The 9,188-nt window shown below is 40.9% G+C and overlaps 1 non-coding gene across 1 annotated transcript; it reads right to left on the bottom strand.

Annotated features, from left to right (window-relative positions):
- Positions 1-5,783: 5,783 nt before the first annotated feature.
- On the bottom strand, positions 5,784-5,861 carry Trnaa-cgc (transfer RNA alanine (anticodon CGC)). The gene has a single exon. It is a non-coding gene; the product is annotated as a tRNA-Ala (tRNA).
- Between the last annotated feature and the right edge of the window lie 3,327 nt (positions 5,862-9,188).

The following is a 9,188-nucleotide window of genomic DNA, read 5'->3' as shown; positions in this document are numbered from 1 at the left end:
AAAAACACTTATACACCACTGAAACTGGCGTAGATAGCGGCCATTTTGATTCACTGAAATGAGGCACCCGGTCGTAAAACATGGTATCTAACAATTTTTGCCAACTGGCGTTTTTGGCAACGTCGGACTCCTTACAGCTGATTTCGTAGGTTGGTGAAGGAATCTGTGGGAGATGTGTACGTTGTAAGCAATTATGTTGGTATTATGTTATGGTAAGTGACAGCTGACTGCAGGTAAAACATTGTAAGTAACAAACATGGCGACCCGACACAGTCTGTTCCGTAGTGATGAGGAACTTGAATCGAAAGTTTCGAGCGCTAACAATAATTCTGACTACAGTTCTTCCTGTAATGACGAAGATGAAAGCCCAGAGTATTATCCTGTTTATGAGTGCAAACAAATCGGATGCAAATTACTCCTTAAAAAGGTAAGAACAGATGCCTTTATTTCTTAATCTGTTTGCAGTAAAAGATCGTATGTACTGCACTTACCAAGTTTTACTGCCTGTTCCGTATTGAAACTTTTCAAAAACGGAAATTCTGAACGTTCATTTCATCAAATATGAACAGAGTACGTCGTAACCGAACTTCGTAAAACATAAACACAATGCATTATATAGAAATAACTGAAATAGGTTTCATTTTGACTCGCAAATTATAAATATGTGCGAAAGTGACCACGGTATCTACTAGAGTTACGATGTTTTACACCCATTAGGTTAAATCACTCAGGATTTTTTCTATTATCATGGTGTAACTCAGCTCTTCAGAAGAAATGTCTACCTGAAACGTAAACACAACACTTTTACCTTACGTCCTGTAGTGTTGCGACTTAAGCGCTTGACTACCAACCCGAAGGTCATGAGATTGAATCCTGGTCGGATCACGAAGTGTTTTCAGTTAATCTTCGGACCGATCGTTTTCAATAAGATACGAATTATGCCAGATATAGCCGCGGTTCGGCTTCGGCGATGAACTGTAGATCCCTTCTCTTGCAGGTTGGGGATACGGGAACCTCCCCAGTGGCTTCAAGATAATAGACTAGCAATAGAATCTGGAGGCACACGAGATTTTTATTATTATCCCTTGCACTTTTTTTTTTTTTTTAGAAAGAAGGGTAATGAGCTTTTCGATACAAGTATTCCTTGTTTTGTTTGAGAAATCGACCGCGCTCAATATCAACCAGGATTGTGGATCGGAACCATGTACCAGTAGGTCTACAACCAAGATGGTTGGTTGTTTGGGGGAAGAGACCAAACAGCGTGGTTATCGGCCGCCCTACAACCAAGAGTCATGATGAAAACAATGCGGATGTAAGGTCACCTACTGCTTCTGGAAAATCTAATCCGCCTAGTAGAGTCCGTTATGCAGGATCGTCGGTACCTCTTGAACAAAAGGATACTGTAGATGATCAGGAAAAATCAAACAAAAAAGGTAGAAAAAGGAAACGTGGGGTAAACCAACAGAAAAAAATTAAGAAATCTAGGTAAAAGCTATTTGTCTTATCGAGGAAAAGGAAATCCACAAGCACCGCGGGAAGCACGTCCAGATTTCCTTTGTAAGAAAAAATGTTCTACGAAGATTGATGCTGACGAACGACATTCGGTGTCTGAAGAGTTCAATAGAATGGGAAACTACAACATCCACAACGCTTATCTATTTGGTCTAATAGATGTTAAAAAAACTGCCAGAAGTACGAAAAAGAGTGGAAGACCCTCTCGAAGAAAATTTACCATTATTTACAATATCTTGGTTGAAGGGCAAAAAGTAGAAGTATGTAAAACTGCTTTCCTCAACATCCACGGACTGCAAAAAAATAGGGGGAGAGTCGAAATTTTGGTTAAAAAAATGGCGCTCGTACTCCACCATCAGATAAAAGAGGTGCACATGAGCACCACAAAACAAAGTATTCAGAAGAAGATGTAAAAAATGTGCATACACCAGGCTCAAAAATCCTTTTAAGATGTTTATGTCTATGGAATGCACAGTTAAACGGTGTTTGAAGAATATACTCAGTTCTGTTCAGAAAGTGATAGCAGTCCTATGTCTTCAGACAAGTTCAGAAGAATGTTTACGGAAGAATTTAATATAGGATTCAAGTCTCCTAAGACAGACACGTAAGGACTGCGACTCAAATGAGAATTGAACTGCAACAAGCCGAAAACGATAAAAGTGACGCTAAAGTCCAAGAAATTGGACACAAAATCGAGAGACACCACCTACATGCTGCTGCCGGCCAAACATTTTTGCAAGTTGCCCCAGAGGACAAAGAAGCCCTTGTTCTAACATTTGATCTCCAACAGCGTTGCCCATTCCAAAATTACCCACTGGACCCGCATTTTACAAAAGAAAATTGTTTTGCTACAACCTCAGCATTCATGATTTCTCCAATAACGTAGGGTACTTTTATTACTGGGACGAGGCTACTGCTAGGAGAGGAAGTGATGAAATTGCAAGTTGCATATTGAAACACTTCACCGTGAATGACATTCAGTGCAAGAAACTGATAGTAATATCAGATAACTGGATAACTGCTGTGGTCAAAATAAAAACTGGACAATAGTCGCTCTCTGGCTTCAATTATTGGCAAGTCGCCTTGTAAAACGTGTTGAACATGTTTTTCCAGTAGTTGGACATACTGTGTTGCCATCAGATAGAGATTTCGGCCGAGTAGAGCAGTATGTGAGGGATCACATTCAGTATGTGTACTGCCCGGAGGACAGATCTTAAAAAACGCCCAACGCTCACCTCCCTTTAATGTGTACAGAATGCAACAGGGAGATTTCTTTCAAGTTTCTTCACTGTAGGCATTGTTTAGAGCACCCAAGAAAGTAATTGCTGCGTCTGTCAAACTTCTGTTGGTCCGCGAAGAAACAGATTCTCTGATTATTTATAAATCATATTTCGGATCTGGTGAAGAAATATCATTGAAGCTGAAAGGTCGTCCTCTTACAGAAGATTTTCTGGGGAAATTTAACGCACCTCTTCCACTGCTGTATAATACACCAATACCAGTCAATAGGGAAAAATTGCGCGATGTCCTCAGCCTGTTCAAGTATATTCCAGACATATCACGGATATTACACGAGCTTAGTTCCTGAGCATTAAATGTAAAATTATTGTACCTAAAAACTACTAATAAAACAATTGGTAATGCAACTTTTGGCTACTTTATTTTATTTCCAATGTGATTATCATGTTACACCACTGCACTGTAAACATCCTGACAAGGTTCCATCTATGTGGTAACTGCCACGAACCAGAAGCAACATTTAACGTCAGTTGTTGTGAAACATGGTATCTGGCTGATAACAAGGCAGCAACGTCTCATACGTGAATGAAAAATATGGTATCTACGGGCATCTTTCCTCTGATTTTAGTTCTTATATTCGCAAACAAAATGTTATGAGCAGCAGCTAAGACGAATTTTACTTTTCAGTACACATAGAATATTTGCGCAACATAATTATGTGAGTTTTGTTACAGCAAACTATTTGATATTTTCCTCAAAACTTAACAGCCGATTTCCCGTAAGTTTTCATTTTGTTGGTTACCATGTTTTACGACCGAACGCCTCAAATATACAACAATGGAAATTTTGACTAACTATTTCTATTTTAAGCGAAATGATGTTAAAGAGGCAGATCTAACAGCAAAAGGAAGGAGAAATTTGTCAAATTAAATAGACTGAAGGAAAGGAAAGAGACATAGGGAGTGAATGTTCACCAGCCGATTGAATGCTCGGAACGAAAAGCTTCAAACGTAATGAAAAGTCGTACTCACTTTAGTTGTCTAGCGTGCTGCTATTTACTGCTGTTGTGGATTCGTACTGCGGTTTTCTGCACATTCGTCCATTTTTACTGGTTCTTTCTCCGTGAGCTTCCAAATTTCCTCCAGATGGTAGCATGAAAAAATAAAAAGAACAGATTAATTTTTAGTCATGTCCCCGTTCGGGCGCCATATCTGGATTTAGGAACTTGCTTATTAATAACAGTGATGCTGTCACTCTTTGTTGGTAATATTTACTGGCAAAACGCAACCTAACAACAGATTGCGTACTTACGGCTATCCTGTGTGGCCGTTTTTTAGTACGACTTGAAAAGAAAGAGAGAGATTATTAATTGATTACCGATGCGTCGGTTCTCGATTGTGTTCAGGAGACGTACGGATTGATTACGCGAATAATTGACCTTTTGACCCGGATTGCCTTCACGCAATCAGAATCTTCGATGAAAATATCTAGGGGACCTGTTTAATATCAAAATGGAAATGGAAGCAAATTAGTGGAATTTCGTAAGAGAAAGATTAACAGATCGGAAGTTGAACACATTAGTGGTCTCCCAAATACAATCGAGACACCGCAATAAAGAGCGAACCTGTAACAAAGCTCATATACAATTTGAACAACATTTTTGGTTAGTGAAAGAAAAGAATAAGAAGAAAATTACTGTATCGTAAAATATTAATATATTTTGAACAAATTGGCATTAAACTTCTAAACATTGACAAATACACAATAAATGCATGACTACATCTGATGTTTATTTTGTGGATGGCGCAGTCCAACAGTCGCTTCTTTGTCAGTCCGTTCCTTCTTAAAAATTAAGTGTCCTTGCGTGCGCGTAAGTACATATCTTCACCCGATTTACCGAAATGTTCGTTTTTACACAAAATAAAAATACAACCTGTAGCAATGCTATGTAGTACGTTTTAACATGTCGGCGACCAAAAGTACTAGGAATAAGGAAGTCTCTAGAATATTTCTTAACAAAAGATAGATTGTTCTTTCTTCTGTTTCGCAGTTTCTTGCTATCAAGCACTGCGGCAATGATTTTAAATATCTGCGCCCAGCGGGTCATAGTTTTTATTTAGAGTATTTAAACGCTGGACGCGCGTTTTGGTATAGGCGCACATTAAAAAAAAATCTTTCATCTCTTTACTCTCGCGCTGTAATGCTTAGCATCTTTACGAACTACAGCTCATTGGCTGGCCTTTTCTTTAATGACAAATATCTCACATGCAAAGTAGCTGAAATCCAATAATATTACATGGTTTAGTAGCTGTAGAGGATAAAACGTGTAGGGGAAGACATAGATTGGAATACATCCAAGAAATAAGTGAGAACATTGGGTGCAAGTGCTACTTTGAGGTGAAGAGGTTGGCACAGGCGAGGAATTCGCGGCGGGCCGCATCAAACCTGTTAGAAGACAGATCACACAACAAGATTGGCTGAATTACGTACCGATAACTGTTTCTGATTCGTAGAGCCTTCGCATCTGGATGACTGCATGGGTCTGGTTCCAGTAGTAGTCGCAGAAGCGGGAGTGATGGGCCCTAGTGATCATCGAGAATGTGGCGCTCCCCGTCTGTGAATGTTTCCAGTCATGACTTTGCCGTCTCACGACATTCTCTTGCCGACAACTGCCTGGTACTACATACGATATGGTCCTTATCGTTAGAAATATAATATAACAATATGTATTTGAGAAGGCCACGCGCAGATCAGCGAATTTGGACAGGGTGTAAGTAGCCCGTTTGTATGTTGGCAGCGCTATAGGTATTAATATCGCTGACAGCGCTCTGCACCCTAGACAAGGTGGTGGTGGTGGTGGTGGTGGTGGTGGTTAGTGTTTAACGTCCCGTCGACAACGAGGTCATTAGAGACGGAGCGCAAGCTCGGGTTAGGGAAGGACTGGGAAGGAAATCGGCCGTGCCCTTTCAAAGGAACCATCCCGGCATTTGCCTGAAACGATTTAGGGAAATCACGGAAAACCTAAATCAGGATGGCCGGAGACGGGATTGAACCGTCGTCCTCCCGAATGCGAGTCCAGTGTGCTAACCACTGCGCCACCTCGCTCGGCCCTAGACAAGAGATTCTGTGGTTCGACGGACTAGCAGTTAGCGAGTGGATAGAGAAGGTTTAGGACATGATTTTCTTGATGGAGACTCAGTGTTGGTAGGACACGCATTGTAAATTGAGGATGGATATATTTGGTAATGTTTGGATTGTGGAATTATTGACAACTATATAATTTTTGGAACTGGATGTCCCAAGAATACGGTGTTGTTGTTCTTGTTGTGGTCTTCAGACTGGTTTGGTTCAAATGGCTCTGAGAACTATGGGACTTAACATCTATGGTCATCAGTCCCCTAGAACTTAGAACTACTTAAACCTAACTAACCTAAGGACATCACACAACACCCAGTCATCACGAGGCAGAGAAAATCCCTGATCCCGCCGGGAATCGAACCCGGGCGCGGGAAGCGAGAACGCTACCGCACGACCACGAGCTGCGGACTCAGACTGGTTTGATACAGCTCTCCATGCTACTCTATCCTGTACAAGCTTCTTCATCTCCCAGTACCTCCTGCAACCTACATCCTTCTGAATCTGTTTAGTGTATCCATCTCTTGGTCTCCCTCTACGCTTTTTACCCTCCGCGCTGCCCTCCAATACTAAATTGGTGATCCCCCGATGCCTCAGAACATGTCCTACCAACCGGTCGCTTCTTCTAGTCAAGTTGTGCCACAAATTTCTCTTCTCTCCAATTATATTCAATACCTCCTCATTAGGTATGTGATCTACCCATCTAATCTTCAGCATTCTTCTGTAGCACCACATTTCGAAAGCTTCTATTCTCTTCTTGTCTAAACTATTTATCGTCCATGTTTCACTTCCATACATGGCTACACTCCACGCAAATACTTTCAGAAACGACTTCCTGACACTAAAATCTATACTCGATGTTAACAAATTTCTCTTCTTCAGAAACGCTTTCCTTGCCATTGCCAGTCTACATTTCATATCCTCTCTACTTCGACCATCATCATTTATTTTGCTGCCCAAATAGCAAAACTCATTTACTACTTTAAGTCTCTTATTTCCTAATCTAATTCCCTCAGCATCACCCGATTTAATTCGATTACATTCCATTATCCTCGTTTTGCTTCTGTTGATGTTCATCTTATACCCTCCTTTCAAGACACTGTCCATTCCATTCAACTGCTCTTTCAGGTCCTTTGCTGTCTCTGACAGAATTACAATGTCATCGGCGAACCTCAAAGTTTTTACTTCTTCTTCCATTTTAATTCCTGCTCCGAATTTTTCTTTTGTTTCCTTTACTGCTTCCTCAATATACAGATTGAATAACATCGGGGATATCCTACAACCCTGTCTCACTGCCTTCCCAACCACTGCTTCCCTTTCATGCCCCTCGACTCTTATAACTGCCATCTGGTTTCTGTACAAATTGTAAATAGCCTTTCACTCCCTGTATTTTACCTCCGCCACATTCAGAATTTGAAATGGAATATTCCAGTCAACATTGTCAAAAGCTTTCTCTAAGTCTACAAGTGCGAGAAACGTTGGTTTGCCTTTCCTTAATCTATTTTCTAAGATAAGTCGTAGGGTCAGTATTGCCTCATGTGTTCCAACATTTCTACGGAATCCAAACTGATCTTCCCCAAGGTCGGCTTCTACCAGTTTTTCCATTCGTCTGTAAAGAATTCGTGTTAGTATTTTGCAGCTGTGGCTTATTAAACTGATAGTTCGGTAATTTTCACGTCTGTCAACACCTGTTTTCTTTGGGATTGGATTTATAATACTCTACTTGAAGTCTGAGGGTATTTCGCCTGTCTCATACATCTTTCTCACTGGATGGTAGAGTTTTGTTAGGCCGGGCTCTCCCAAGACTGTCAGTACTTCTAATGGAATGTAGTCTACTCCCAGGGCCTTGTTTCGACTTAGGTCTTTCAGTGCTCTGTCAATCTCTTCACGCGGTATCATATCTCCTATTTCATCTTCATCTACATTCTCTTCCATTTCCATAATACTGTCCTCAAGAAAATCGCCCTTGTATAGACCCTCTATATACTCCTTCCACCTTTCTGCACACCAAGGCCGTTTTGGTTAGTGTTACAAGGCCATATCAGTCAATCATCCAGACTGTTGCCCCTGCGGGTGCTGCCCCTCTTCAGGAACCACACGTTTGTCTGGCCTCTCATCAGATACCCCTCCGCTGTGGTTGCACCTACGGTACGGCTATCTATCTGTATGGCTGAGGCACACAAACCTCCCCACCAACGGCAAGGTCCATGGTTCATGGGGGAAGGATGAATAAGGTAAAATCTTCTAAATACATTGTTTGCTTTTCAACAAAATCTTTCTTTTCCTAACGATGTGCCTCCTAGTAGTTAGAGTCTATAGTAGTTAGAATGTTTTTATTTAGTTGGCTGTAGTTGGTGCTTGCTGTAATTGCTGTAGTTCGTGTTATGAAGATTTTCTGTGAGGTAAGAGACTTGCGAAAAGTATGGGTTATTGTTAGGATTTCTTGCAATTCAGGGCCTTTTGTGTTTATTATTGGAAGCATGTTGTCATTGTTTAGCAGATTGCGTTGAGCTTGTATATTGTTGGTAATCAATGAATAGGTGAAGTTTGAGTTGTCTTTGTCAGGGAATATTCTGTAGGTCAGTGTTTTAAATGATAAAAATAAAGACTCAGTAGTTTCAATGGGTCTTGGTGCTCCGTTGCTATCTGAGCTAGGAACATGGGGTAGAAAATTTTTGCATTATCCCAGGCCAACGGGTGTTTGTATAGCCATTCAAGCATTTGTCTTACTGTAGCTAGGTTACAGTATATTAAGCAAGGTTTGAACGACGAACCGGAGCTGGCGCCCATGGAAATTGTGCCTGTGTCCCAGGCCAAAAACATGATCCAAACGGCATTGTTGTTGCATTACATTGTAACCTACGGCAACAGCTAAAGTTCAGACAACATTTGAGGCATTATGGGCGAAATCAACTTCTGGTCGTCGTCTCTGAAACATACGACTGTTGGAAGCGAGTAGTATTCCTTCTCCCATGGAGATAGCAAAATGACGGTTTGTGAGTAATTCGTGAGGGTCATTTAGAGTGATTTTTAATTTTTTGTCTTTCCATTTGCTAAACTTTAGCTTGCATGATTATCTCCCCCTCCAAGTTATGCCTTCTCAGTCCATATCTCGCTGCCAGTTAGCTGGCTGAGTTATCGACAGAATATGTGCGCAAAATGCGTAGGGACAGTACCGAATATTCCAGACACGGCGGTTGACAAGTCATTAAATGATACTTCAGAAATGTCAAACAGAACAGTAGCAGCAAATTTTCTTTAAAAGTCACAAGTAACCTTAGCCGATTTTATTGAAGTTTTAT

Source organism: Schistocerca nitens, chromosome 2 (genome assembly GCF_023898315.1).
Source record: "Schistocerca nitens isolate TAMUIC-IGC-003100 chromosome 2, iqSchNite1.1, whole genome shotgun sequence".
In the NCBI taxonomy this organism is placed as follows: domain Eukaryota; kingdom Metazoa; phylum Arthropoda; class Insecta; order Orthoptera; family Acrididae; genus Schistocerca; species Schistocerca nitens.
Note: the sequence above shows the minus strand (reverse complement) of the source record. Positions and strands in the feature narration are given on the sequence as shown.